Source organism: Eubalaena glacialis, chromosome 10 (genome assembly GCF_028564815.1).
Source record: "Eubalaena glacialis isolate mEubGla1 chromosome 10, mEubGla1.1.hap2.+ XY, whole genome shotgun sequence".
NCBI classification, from domain to species: Eukaryota; Metazoa; Chordata; class Mammalia; order Artiodactyla; family Balaenidae; genus Eubalaena; species Eubalaena glacialis.
This window is the reverse complement of record NC_083725.1, coordinates 87,735,389-87,745,624: the sequence shown is the minus strand read 5'-3', so window position 1 is coordinate 87,745,624 and position 10,236 is coordinate 87,735,389. Positions and strand designations below refer to the sequence as shown.

Genomic DNA, 10,236 nt, shown 5'->3' with positions numbered 1-10,236 from the left:
TTTTATTATAGTTTGCAATTAAGAATATATACTAGCGTTATTATTGATTAATGTGCATTCACATGGTAAATAGCATGATGGGTGTAACATCAGCAAGATGGTAAAATAGGAGGCCCTGGATCGTCATTACCCCCACAAAAGCACCAATACAACAATTCACAGACAAATCCCTTTGTGAGATACCTGGAAACTAGTTGAGAGTTGCCTGCACGCCAGACAAACACAAAATCAGACACAGCCAAACCAGTATGAAAATTTGAGATACTCCAGAATTTGAAAATTTGTCTCTCCAGAATTCTTACCTTCAGCAGAGCACAATATGATCAGGAGGAAAACTCTCAGCTCCCAGTTTCTCCCTGGGGAGGGAAAGAGAAACATGTTGGATCACATGTCCAGTACCCCACTTTTCAGAGTACTGGCTTCTGTTAATGGATACACAACATACATAGATGTAAAATATGGCATTAATATAAAGGGGGAAACAAAGTAAAAGTGTTGAATTTTTGGACATGACTAAACTTAAGTTATCAATTTAAAATAGAATGTTATGACTACAAGGTATTTTATGTAAGGCCCATGGTAACCACAAAGAAAATATAGGTATTACACCAAAAAAAGATAAATAAATAAAATCATATCAAAACAAAAAATCAACAAAACACAAAGGAAGACAGCAAGAAAGAAAAGAGGGACAAAAGGACTTCAAGATAAACAGTAAAGTATTAACAAATGGCAAAGGGAAATCCTTTTCTATAAATAATTACCTTAAATGTAGATAGATTACACTTCCTCAATCAAAAAACAAAGTGGCTGAAAAGATAAAAAGACATCATCTAACTATTTGCTGTCTACAAGACACTCAAGATTTAAATACATGCATAGGCTGACTATGAAGGTATGAAAAAATATGGTAACCAGAACAAAGCAGAGGTGGCTACACTTAAATCATATAAAAGAGACAAAGAAGGTAATTATACAATGATAAAAGGGTCAATTCACCCGGAAGATAAAAAAATTATAAAGTATGTATGCTATATATACACTAAATAGCAGAAAACCTAAATGTATGAAGCAAACATTTATAGAACTGAAGGGAGGAATATATAACTGTACAACAAAGAAAAGTACATGACTGAGTATGGCTTTACTGGTAAATTGATAACATTCTGCCAAAAGTTTAAAGAAAAATTAATGCCAATTCTTCTCAAACTCTTCCAAAAAACTGAAAAGGCGGAATACTTCCAAACTCATTTTATGAGACCAGCATTATTCTGATACTGAAGCCAGACAAAGGTACAAGAAAACTAGAGACCAATATCCCTGGTAATATAGATGCAAAAATCCTCACAAAGTACTTGCAAAACAAAATCACTAACACATTTAAGAAATTACACATCATTACCAAGTGAGATTTATCCCTGGGATGCAAGGATGATTCAACATATAAAAATCAATTAACGTGATATACCACATTAACAGAAAAAAAGATAAAATCACATGATCATCTCAATGATGTAGATAAAGCATTTTACAAAATTCAACATTTTTTTCATAAAAAATTTCAACAAATAAGGTATAAAAGCAGTTTACCTCAACATCATGAAAGTTACATATGAAAAACCCACAGCTAACGGCGTACTCTGTGGTGGAAAACTTTTTTTCTGTAAGATCAGGAACAAAATAAAGATGCTCATTCTCATCACTTCTAATCAACTCAGTACTGGAAATCCTAGTTGGAACAATTAGACAAGAAAAGGAAATAAAAGGCATCCAAATTGGAAAAGAAGTAAAATTGTTCTCGTTTGCAGATGACATAATTGTGTACATAGAAAACCCTAAAGACTCCACTTAAAAAAAGGTTGAAATAGTAAGTTCAGTGAAGTTGCAGTATATACAATCTACATACAATATCAGTTGCATTTCTATACATTAACAATGAACAATCCAAAAAAGAAATTAAGAAAGCAATACCATTTACAATAGTATTAAAAAGAATAAAATAATTAGGATTAAATTTAATCAAGTGTATGACACATTCGTACATTGAAAACTACAAAACAATGATGAAAGAATTTAAATGATATACAAACAAACAGAAAGATTATCCTATATTCACGGACTAGAAGACATACTATTGTTAAAATGTCTGTACCTCAGAGTAATCTACAGATTCAATACAATCCCTATTATATATTCAATGACATCTTTTACAGAAATTAAAAAAATAATTCTAAAATTCATATGGAACCACAATAGCCAAATCAATCTTGAAATATTATAGAAGAACCAAGCTGGAGGTTTCACACTTCCTGATTTCAAAATATATTATAAAGCTACAGTAATTGAAACAATATGGTACTTGCATAAAGACAAGACATCTAGACCAATGGAGTAATATAGCGCACCCAGAAAGAAATCCACACATATGTGGTCAACTGATCTTTGACAATGGTGCCAAGAATAACAATGAGGAAAGAACAGTCTCTTCAACAAATGGTGTTGGCAAAACTGGATAGCCACATTCAAAAAAAAAAAAAAAAAAAGAAAGAAAGAAATTGGACCTTGATTTTACATTATACACAAAAATCAACTCAAAATGGATTAAAGACTTAAACATAAGACCTGAAATTGTAAAACTCCTAGAAGAAAACAGAAGAAAAATTTCATGACATTAACTTTGGCAAGGATTTCACAGATATAACATCATAAGCACATGTATCCAGAGCACAAATAGACAAGGTGAGACTATATCAATCTAAAAAGCTTCTGCATTTCAAAGGAAACAAACAATAGAGTGAAAGCCAACCTACAGAATGGAGAAAATATTTGTAAACCATATATTGGATAATGGGTTATATCTAAAATATATAATAAATTTCTACAACTCAATAACAAAAAGGTAATTACCCAATTAAAAAAAGGGCTAGGACTTGAACAGAAATTTTTCCAAGAAGACATACAGATGGCCAATGGGTATATTAAAATATGTCAGGTGTCGGTGAGGATATGAAGAAATTGGAACACCTGATCACTCAGTGTGAATGCAAAAACATGCAGCCACTATGGAAAACAGTATGGAGGTCCCTCAAAAAATTAAGAAAAATGGGAGTTCCCTGGCAGTCCAGTTGTTAAGACTCTGTGCTTCCACTGCAGGGGGTGTGGGTTCGATCCCTGGTCAGGGAACTAAGATCCTGAATGCCAAGCAGTGTGGCCAAAAAATAAAAGTAAAAATAAATATAAATAAATAAATAAGTAAATGGTGCTGGAAAAAATGGATAGCCACACGCAAAAGAATAAAACTGGACCTCTATATCACACCATACACAAAAATTAACTTAAAATGAATTAAAGACTTAAGAAAAAAAATTACCATATGATTCTGCAATCTGATTCAGAATCCTAAATATATTATCCATCCTCTTCAACCCCAGTTTCCAAATCCTAGGAACAGCCACTTTCAAGTAATTTAGTTCTTTTTTCTTGCTATTTACTTCCATATTTCTAAATAATATTTATGCCATCATTAAGTATTTGACACTATACACTGACTTCCAAGAATGTTGAATGAGAATTTAGTTCTCTTGTACAACCTTCTTAATGTCTATGCCAACCCTCTTAAACTTTCTTCCTCTATTTTTTCAATATAACAATTTTACAATTTTTTGTCAAATCATTATTTCATATTCCCGTTACTGTAACCATGTAACTATTTTTCACAGCTGAGCCACATAGAGAACTCTGATTATATTTTCTTTTTTGTTCAACTTTTGTATTACATGAAGTTATTTATTGTCTTTCTTTTAATTTCTTAAAAGTTCTTTTGATTCTTCAGTATACCTATATCTAATACATCTGAAAGTGTCTGATACATAGTGACTTCTTATAACAAAACAAGCTTTTGGACCTCACTTTACCATTTATAAAGCATTTTGTGCATGTTATCAAATTTGTGGCTCACAATGAACACATTCATCATGTAGAGCAGATCTGTTCTATAGGTAAAGAGATTAAAGCATAGATGCATTAAAGTAAATTGTCCAAGGTCTGAAACCTGCAAATGACAGAAATATTTCTGACAGTGGAGTTCCTGAGGCCAAATCTTTTGTCATATCCACTGAAACACATTTGATTTTCAGCATGGGATTCTTCCCTTTTCTGGCAAATTTCCTCATTAGCTACAAGTGTCAGCACTGGTCTCTAAGCCTTTTCATCACCTGCACTTAATACGTTGGGGAATTCATGTGATGCACCAAATAATTCTCTGTGTGTGATTGTACCGGCAACATAAGAGGGTCAGTGAATATCCCTCCTTTGATGCTTGAGCACACCGTATACCCTAGAAATTGCAATGGACAATTTGATTGGAAATGAGATGCAGGGCTGTAATGGTTCTCACTATATAAAATTACTTCCCTGGGAAGAGAAAGATTATTCATGAAGAACAAGAGCTCAGTGACTTTACACTATCCTATCAAGTACTCAGAGAGCTGATTACAATTGGATTAGAATGAATAAAAGTAATTAAAGCAGTTCCTGATAAGTATGAAGTCACTTTCTTCTTTAGAATTTGAATATATTAGCTGAACGGGAAGGGCAAATTTTTGCCTCTATGACTGGGAAAAACAGTTTTGCCAGAATTGGCTTGTTCAACTTGTCACCACAGCATGAATGTGTTCCCTACATGAGCTTCTCCAATCCTGTCTATTTAGATCTTGTCCATCCTTCAAGACCCAGTGCTTGTTCTTAATTCACTTTATAGACTTTGCCAAACACAAGCAGTATAGACTATGAGACCTAATAGACCTAATAGATCTGGTAGGCAACCTTAATAACTCCAAGCCAGCAATTTTATATGTTTCAAGGTAATATACTTTCTATTATCCTTTCCAAACTTTTGGAATTCAAGATATTTGGAAATTTATTAAGTAACCATCCCCTAATCTCAAACTCTCTAATCTCTAAAGTATAACACATATATAAAGTTATCTACTTGTGTGTCTGTGTGTACATACATATATGTATATGTGTGTATATATGTACATATATACATATATATGTACAGTCTTTGAAATATTATTAATTAATGAAAGGGGGAAGAAAATCCTTATTTATGTACCAAGCCCTATCTTAGGAGCTCTATTCATATTCTTTTATTTCAGCCTCACAGCCTTCAGAACTGGGCATCATTGCATATATTATAGAGAGAAGATAGGTTCAGAAAAGTCAAATAATTTGATCAAATGAGTGCAAGTAATAAACAGTTTAGCCAGATCTCAGCTTCTAATCCATCTGTCTACAAAAATCCTTCCTATTTGTATACTTTGTCACTACTTATTTAATTCTTCTCACATGCATTTTCATGTAATAAACAACATAAATTAATTTAGAACATATAACTTATTACATACGTATTTGTGTCCTCAGAGGGTAAAACACTTATTTAACTATTAGGACAAAATAATGCCATCCCCTGTGCCCGGCATCAACATTAAATCTGTGAGATTAGCTATATATACAAATTGTGAAACATGGGTCAATATTATATTTATTTTCTGAGAATGTGAATCTTGCAATATATGGCATAAGTGAAACTAAAAACAAAATAATTGTCATTCTGTGGCAAGATTTCCAATGATTGTTCCAGATTATGTCATTTCAATCATAATGCTCTGCCTGTGATGTCCCTGTGCCTGTGTGCATGTCTTGAGGGGATGTTTACACTACAGAGGAGTGAGCCCTTGACTTTCCACATATAGGGTCTTTCTGGCCAACAGCTTCTCAAAGAAAATTTATAGATTTCTCGACTCCATCTTTAATCTTTTCCATCTTTCAGAATTGCTGTTCTCCTTTTTAAATCCAACTAGGGGAAAAATGTGGAAGCAAGAACTTTAGGCCTGCAGGGAACCTGAGAGCTCAATCACTTAGCCTATTATGGGCAGTGATAAGCTCATTTTTCAGACACTGGAGATTTCTTCATACAAATCCCAGTAACTGCATCTTGGGGCTTTCTGAGTATGCTAACATTAGTAATTAGTAGTAATACAGCAGCCCATGAGGAGATTTGGGACTTGTAAAGGGCTTTTGATGCTCCTAGGACTCTATTGCTAAATGCCCTGCTGCTCAAATTGAATTGGTTTGATTCTAAACATGGTTGTGACAATAATGAAAATAATAACAGTTACAGTGTATTGAGTGCCTACTACGCAGTTTATGTGCATTGTCATTTATCCTAACCACAGGCCTGTGTGGATTAATTCCTAGGGGGCCAACATCCATCTTTTCCTCTTTCACTTTTGATTAATAGCCTTTCTATCTTTCTTCCTTTAACCTTTAACTTAACAATTAGCCCACAAGTTGATAGGAGAACCATTAGACTTAGCTAATTAAATAGTATAGTATTCTAATTGCAACTAAAATTATCATTCATTAATCAAACAACTTGCTGCAGAGGACACTGATATTCTATTCTCAGAGTAAACCATTTGAGACCAGAATGTTGGATAAAAAAATTTAAACCAGCCAGAAGCTACACTCCATGCTCTGGTATGGCTGAGGCTAAAATTCAGAGTTGAAACTAAACACAGAAACTTCCAGTCTAGATAAGATGATATAAATTTATCTCTCCCTATACCTTCTCACAAAATATAACTATAAACCAGAGAAATAAAGCAAGAAGTTGACAAAAGGCAATTCTGAGAGGTAAAAAGAGTAATGCAAATTTGCTGAATACTCCAGAATAGAGAAACAACATAGCAACATGGCAACTTACAACCCCCAATCTTAAAGAAAAAGATGATCCAGATCCAGTGTTTACTGATCCCAAAACTAGCATTAAAAGACCACCCAGGTACATTCAGTCCTCCCTGGGACTGGACAAAAGTCTCCCTGACAATACCAAGCTGAATCAAATTCCAAATTTGGTGAAAAGCATAAACTCACAGATTAAAAAACTAAGCAACCACAAATAGGATAAACCCAAATGAATCTATGTCATACTTTATAATTAAGCTTCTAACAACTAAACACAAAGAAAAAAAAATACCTTTAAGAATGTTTTTTGTGTGTTCTCTGTTCTGTTCTATTAATATACGTGTTTATCTCTCTGCAAGTACTGCACTGTCTTGATTACTGTAGCTATCAAATAAGTCTTCAAATTGTAGAATGATTCTTTTATTTTTTTAAATTGTTTTAGCTATTTTAGGGGTTATGTCTTTCTGTTGGAATTACACCCATAAAAATATGATTTTGACAAAGGTGCAAAAGTAATTCAATTAAAGGATGTTTTTTCATCAAATGCTGCTGGAACACTTGGGTATCTTTGGGGAAAAGGGAGACCTTGACTACCTAAACCTAATACCTATACAATAATTGGCTAAAACATGAATTATGGGCTTAAAAGTAAATTATGAATAATAAATAATTTAGAAAAAAGTTAGAGAAGATTTTTTGGATCTGTGGTAAGGCCAAAAGTTCTTAGAATTGACACCAAAAGCACAATCCATATATGAAAAAATTGACAAATTATAACCTATCAAACTAAAAACATTTGTTCTGAGAAGGCCCACGTGAGGATTATGAAAAGACAAGCTACTTACAATATTCGAAACTGCCTTTCCAACAAAGAAACTAGTATCTAGAATATATAAAGAACTCTCATAACTCAACAGTAAAAAACAAACAGTTCAATTAAAATGGATAAGAAAAGATTTGAACAGACATTTCATCAAAGAAGATACATAGATGACAAATGAACACATGAAAAGTTGTTCAACATAATTCACCACTTAGCCATTATGAAAATGCAAATTAAAACTATAAGGAGATATCACTACAATCCTGTCAGAAGGGCTAAAATATAAAATAATGACAACACCAAATGCTGGTGAGAATATTCATTATTCATACATTGCTAGTGGAAATGTAAAATAGTAGAGTCTTGTTGGAAAACAGTTTGGCATTTTTTGTGTTTTTTTTTTTAATAAACATGCAACTACCACATAACCCAGAAATCAAACTCTTAAGACATTTACCCAAGGAAATAAAAACATATGTCCACACAAAACATGTATAAGAATGTTCACAGTAGTTTTATTCGTGATAGTACTAAATAGAAACAACTTAAGATGTCCCTCAATAGGTGAGTGGTTAAACAAGTGGGAGAACACCCTTGTCATGGAATACTATTCAGCAAAACAAGGAACAAACTACTGATACACACTACTTGTATCAATCTCCAACAAATCAAGCCAAATGAAAAATGCCAATCCCAAAATGTTACATGCTGTATAATCAATTTCTGGATTGTAGAAATGGAGACTAGATTACCAATGGCTAGAAGTGAAAGGATAGTTGTAGGTGTTGTTATAAAGGGGGGGAACATAGGGTGATAAAAAATGTTCCGTATCAAAATCAATAGCCTGGCTGTGATAGCATTCTATAGTTCTGCAAAATAGGGAAAAATGGGTAAAGAGTACAAGTAATATAGCTGCATGTTTCTTACAAATTCATATAAATGTGAAATTATCTCAAAGTTTAAAAAAATGATTTACTTCAATAGAGCAATTAAAACAAATATTTGACAATTTAAAAAAGTGTTTCTGTTTTAATGCATTTTTGAATTATTACCCATGATTTAGAGTGATGAGTATCTTCAAACAAGTTGAGCTAGTTGAAGCAACACTGAATTTTGATTCATTTGGTTTAAACCATAAGGTAGAATAATCATGTCACTTATGAAGTCCCTAGAAAAGACAGCTCCAGTGTTGCTTAAGCCAATGGCCCATTAGTGTCATCAAGGACCCAGGACTTTTTCGTCTTTCTTCTCTCCCATCTTCAGTATGTCAGCTTGGTCCGCCTGTTGATCATAAGGTTTTTATTAAATTCAGGGTATCACAGGCCAACACAACTTCTCTCGGTAAAAGAAAATTGTCTTTCATTGTTTCTCTTTAATTGGTGAGAAAACATTTCCCTAAAGTCTCTTCTAGCAGACTTTCTGCCACATCACAGAAAAAAAAAAAGAATGTCCTATTTGCTTGAACTAATCAGTATTTCCCTGAGTTTCATAAGAGAGGTGTGACACAAAATACAGGCTTTGTAAGAAAACAAGTATGTGCCAAAATTTTGCACAGCACCTAGAGTCTGCTACAAGTAATAAAAACCAGCGGCATCCTTTCTTCATTTGCAGGGAAGTGCTGTTATATAATAGAAAGAAGATTAACTAGAAGTTGTGAGTTTTAGTCCAAACTTAATTTCAAAATCTCTGCATGACATTGGCTAAATCCCATCCCGTCTCTGGCCTTCAGTTTTATGATAATTAAAATGAAGAAGCTGGATTATTCTCCCTTCTAGCTGTAATATATTCTGTGACTGTGCTGCAGTTAGACTTTTATACACCTGGTAACTTTAAACACACCATACATGAGCCAGTTCAAAGTCATAGTCTAATGTTAGGACCCCGGTGACTGTCTCACAGAAATTTAATTTCTTCCTCAGTGCTATCTTAAGCCCCTATCATCAGACTTATCATACCGAAGTGTGACTTAATGTACATATTTGTCTTCCTGTCTTAGACAAGAATTCTTTTAAGGAAAGGGCCACATTTATTCACTGTTTTATATCCACAGTGCTCAGACTTGCAAAGGGCAGAGTAGGCAGCCAATAAACATAGAGTTAAATTATCTCCTAAGGCACCGTCATTGGATTGGTTGTCGTGATACTCAGTAAATAATAATAACAACAACAACAACAATAATAATTCCAAGGTTTTGAAGCTAGGGCATAAATCAGAAGGAAAGTGATAAATGCTTCATTAAAAAATTCAGACCTTTTGTACGTTGTTTTCCCTAAGCATGACTATTTCTGTGTTTGTATTAGTTAAAAGAAACGTTCTTATTTTAATATAATTTTAATGTAACTTATAAGGAAGAACATGATATACTAAACTAATTAATTATTTACTCAAAATGAGGATAATCTATACTAATTTAAAATATGTAGAGAGTGTGTGTTTTTTTTGCATACTATTTAGATACTGTTCAGAGATCTCCAGATGCATCAGTGATCAAAACATTCAAAGATTTCTGCTCTCATTAGATCATATTCTAGTGGAGAAAGACAAAATGTAACCACATTTGAAGAGAGAGGGAAGTGGGTGAAACAACTGATTTAAAGAGAGTGGGATGGACTTCCCTGGTGGCGCAGTGGTTAAGAATCCACCTGCCAACGCAGGGGACACGG

General features: G+C 33.4%; 1 long non-coding RNA gene across 1 annotated transcript in view; it reads right to left on the bottom strand.

Moving 5' to 3' along the window:
• Positions 1-328: 328 nt before the first annotated feature.
• The window catches only part of LOC133100086 (uncharacterized), a 208,726-nt gene continuing 198,818 nt past the window's right edge, over positions 329-10,236 (bottom strand). Inside the window, exon 3 of the long non-coding RNA XR_009702385.1 lies at positions 329-356. This is a non-coding gene — a long non-coding RNA (uncharacterized LOC133100086). The remainder of the gene's footprint in view (positions 357-10,236) is intronic.